At 39.5% G+C, this 4,233-nt stretch overlaps 1 protein-coding gene across 1 annotated transcript in view; it reads right to left on the reverse strand.

The window, feature by feature from the left end:
- Positions 1–109, reverse strand: part of SPOCK3 (SPARC (osteonectin), cwcv and kazal like domains proteoglycan 3) — a 547,888-nt gene extending 547,779 nt beyond the window's left edge. The window contains exon 1 of the mRNA XM_037732657.1: positions 24–109. The gene's annotated coding sequence lies outside the window, so the exon portion shown is untranslated. The remainder of the gene's footprint in view (positions 1–23) is intronic.
- Between the last annotated feature and the right edge of the window lie 4,124 nt (positions 110–4,233).

Genomic DNA, 4,233 nt, shown 5'->3' on the forward strand with positions numbered 1-4,233 from the left:
TCCTCCTCCCCCTCCCGTCCCACCTTCCTCGCGCGGGATCCGCTGCAGGACGCTCGGCTGGAACCCGAAGACGAGGTGGCTGCGCGCCTGAGAATCCGGAGCCGCTCTACACCCCTCCCCCTCCTAAGAGGGGCTCGCGTGGGAGCCGCCCGCCCACCCCGCGCCCGGGAGGAACACGGCGCGCCACCTCTCGCGGCGGCTCTGCCACAGTCTCGGGCGCGCAGGCCGGCGCGGGAAAGAGGAAGGAGAGCTGAGGAAAACTTCTTGGGTCCACAGACTCGAATCCCCGCGCTTCCCGCCCTGATGGCCTCCTGCACCCAGCTCCGCCCTCCAGCAATGCCGGATACCCAGGAGGTCTGGGGAGAGCTCTTTAATTTCAGAAAATTTAAAGTTTGTGTGAAATTCCGGATTATTACCGAAAGCGAAGTTTCATGTTAAAGGTGGCAGGTTTTTGTTTTTTTTTTTCCTTTCATTTTTTAAAGAGAGAAGCATCACCAGGTAAGACGTTGGAGAACACCTATATCTCCCACATACTCTACCTGCATTTTTCCCTTTATAAAAACTCCCTGGCAACTGCACTTTGCAATGTAGAACCTGAATCAAAAACTTTTAAAGCCTACTGTCTCCCTCCTGCAAAACCAGAAGAGAGTTTTGAAGCCCGAACACCAATTTTGTATTCCATAGTGCATTTATGACAAAATATTGGCTTTCCATGTTTTTTCTACATACTCTAAATAAACTGGGAGGAAAGCAGTAATTAGCCTCCTGTAGAGAGAATCTGATACAGAGAACCTCTCATATTTAGAGGATTTAGGGGAAGTGAATATTTCACATAAATCAACAAATGTCTGCAAGCCAATAGACTGCGATAATATTCTGTATCACTATTTGAATTATTAGAGATTTCAGCCAAAACTACATCTCCCAAAGTTATGACCTTTGAAAATTTCTAGTAGCCTCCAAAATTTAAGATATTTGAATAGCAGCAGTACACTTAAATGTTTGGAGGCTACTGGAAATTTAGACTAGATTGATACAGTAATACAGTAAATGTAAGTACATTTACTGTACTATTATTAATATTTATTAATATTGATAAATTTATTAATGATTAATATTAATTTCTATTTTTAATGTAATATTTCCAAATGAATGTATAATACGTATGGTAGGAAATATGTATGTAATATTTGTATAGGAAAGAAAGTACTATTTTTAACTTAGAAAAAAAAGATATTTTTCTCAATTGCCCCCATTTCTACTGTGATGAATGGAGAAAAAGCACAGAACTTACTACTGCAATTCATGGGAGCCCTGATAGACACAAACAAATGTCAGAAAACTCTAAGAATGTAGATGTATGCTAATTCTTCAAAGATATTTATTTTAGCCTATCCACAGAGGGTCATTGCCATGTAGTTGACATATTTAAATTCTTGTTTACTACATTTATCAAGACAGTAGTAGTGGTGGTCCATCCTCCACTATCACCGTTTTCTGACCCCCTGGTCCTTCCACCTTCCGCTCTCTACCTCAAAATTTGAAATACTTTCTTCTTAATATCTCATTATAGTTTATAACCTCATTATTTCTAAATTTAAATCTAATAGGGGAAGCACAGAAATTGCTTCTTATGAGAAACTGATACTCGGCAGAAGTCAGTAATTTTCAAAATAAAAATGGCTTTCAAACCTTTGTAACTTACCTTTAAAAAAGTTGCTATTAGCTAGAAAATATTTGATGAGGAATGATGCTCTAGTACTCATCCCCTTCAGCATCTGCTATGCATTTTAGCTCAGTAATTGCCACTATCTAAGCCCAACATGGTCACCTTTAGATTTTTGGAAGCACATATATTTATGTTTATACCACATCCCTTCCCCCCAATACATCTATTTTGTGGCTGACTCTCTAATATTCATAGCATGTTTTCACATCTGACTTTCACTGGCAGCTTCCCATACTGCATCTCCACAGGGACTTCTCCAAGTTGTGAAATCTGTTGAAAAACAAATAATGACAGTTGAATGCATCTTGGGAGAAAAGGCTTTGATAGGGTCTTAAACTCCAGATCTGATGATAGAGTAGGATTCACCAGCAAACTGCAAGTTTAAAATTCTAAAGTGGTAAGAGGCAGAGTGTACCTGTCTACAGTGTGTTTGTGTTGGCCTGGTGTGGTTCAGTCACCCTCAGGCTCCTACAGCTCCTTAAGCTTCTCTTTTCAAGCCATTTTCATCTTCTAGGTTAAGTGACTAGGCATCCAAGTGTAATAGGTGTGATGTTGTGATGTTATTAATCACAGGGAAAGCTTTCTGTCAGTTTCTCTATACATCAACATTTGAGTCCTCAAACAGCCTGCTTTCAAGCTTTAAATAATCCTAGGGGAATTCACACTTCAGTTAACAACTTGGTTATCGGTTATCACCTCAGTGGGGATTCATTGAAAGCTTGCTGAGAGCAAAACACAGCAGGGAAAAATAAGGAAAGAGGTTTAGGTGGGAGGCAAGATACTGGTAGAGTAGTCAGGAACTTTGCAAATCAAGGGAGGTGAGTAGACAGGAAATACTTCACTGACTACTTCCCAGTTTGTTGGAGAGCCAGTTTAAGAAACTGGAGAAGCCGTAAAAGCAGAAAGCATGGTGCAGCATTGGAGATAGGTAGAAGGCTGGGACTTGATTTTATTTTCCTGATCATGGTATACAAAATTGGAACTCACAGCAGGACACAGGTCTTCAAATTCCCAGCCCCTTTGCTGTCACTCAGCCACCTCATGCAGAATCAAAGTTGAGATATGAAAAGCCAATACTGGGGCCACTGCTAGATTGAACTTTGCCTTCATATTTGTTTAGCTGTCCCTTTCTTTCTCTACTAAACATTCAGTAAATCAGTCCACAAGTGTCTATTATCAAAGATGTAAATAGTATTTTTGATAGGTATTATTTGAATTCATTTCTTCTGTAGGTTTCCTTACCCTCATTTTCAGACTTACCACGGCTCTAGAAAGAAAAATACTAACCATATATAATGACAGCTGGTCCATTTCTAACCACCTTTGAGGTTAGATCTGTGAAGACCTTAATATAACTCCATTTAAATGCATGCACATACACGCATGTGCACAAACGTGCATGCACATACACACACACAGAGCTCTTTCATAGGATTTTTTTTTGCAGTGAATATAAAAGCATGCTACTCTGTAATCTGTAACCAACATGAGAATATGTAGGAAGGGTCCAATTTAATGCACATCTTCCATCTGCCAGACACAGAGCCAGTCTTCACTGCCTGCCTAAGATCCCATAGCTCCTAAGTGCAAAGGAAAGTTCTGGAGAATGATCAAGCCACATTGTTTCTAGATATTTTTTTCTGCATGTAGAAGTATCTCTGAATCATCTTCTGTTTATGTTCTTTAATTCTACAGCCCCCATATCTTTCTTTCTCCACCTGTTGCATATTTATTTATCTCTATTTCAGTAAAAGCTAGAACTCATCTATAATTAAAGGCAGGAAAAGAGAGAATGGCTACATCAGGGAGCTTACTAAGCTAGGCAGAAGCAGCTGCACTTGTATAATGAACACCTTAGTCCCTGACTCAAATGATGACCCCATCCACTGGAATCTTTCATCTCAGCAGCATCCGGCCAGTAGACTGGCAGGCAATCCAACTGGGCTGAGAAGGGAATTAACCAAGAGTGTCTGTTGCTCCTTATTGCAAAAGTGTTTGCCGATCAAGCAAATGTTATTTGCCTTAACTGTAGGAAGACATTCTTCCCATCAACTTCTCAGCTGGTGAAAGCTATGGAGACATTTGCATTAAAGGACTTGCAAGTGTCTGACTTCACCCAAAGCTGTAGTTTAATGAGGGATGAGTTAACCTAAAAACAAAAATTTGGCCATTTCTGAAACATTTCATTATAAGGCTAGGGAAACTGTACCTGATCTGTAAAAGTCAACTATCTAGAGTGGTGTCTTATACCAAATCCGTCTGTGAGCTTAAATTAAGCATATAAAAGAGAAAAAAATAAAGCAAAACCCTGGATATTAAAAACTCACGAGTAAATTAAAGACAATATAAAATGATGTCAAGAAGGAACATTCTGTGTCTTCAATTGGGAATTGTATTTACTGAAGCCTTGTAAGTCTTAAAAATATTAATTTAATAGAAAGTAGCAGCAACTACTAATGTTTGCATTGAGAAAATCAAAAACAAACAAGAAAAACAGAATGGAG

The sequence above is a fragment of the Cebus imitator genome, unplaced genomic scaffold, assembly GCF_001604975.1.
Source record: "Cebus imitator isolate Cc_AM_T3 unplaced genomic scaffold, Cebus_imitator-1.0 Scaffold462, whole genome shotgun sequence".
Taxonomy (NCBI): Eukaryota; Metazoa; Chordata; class Mammalia; order Primates; family Cebidae; genus Cebus; species Cebus imitator.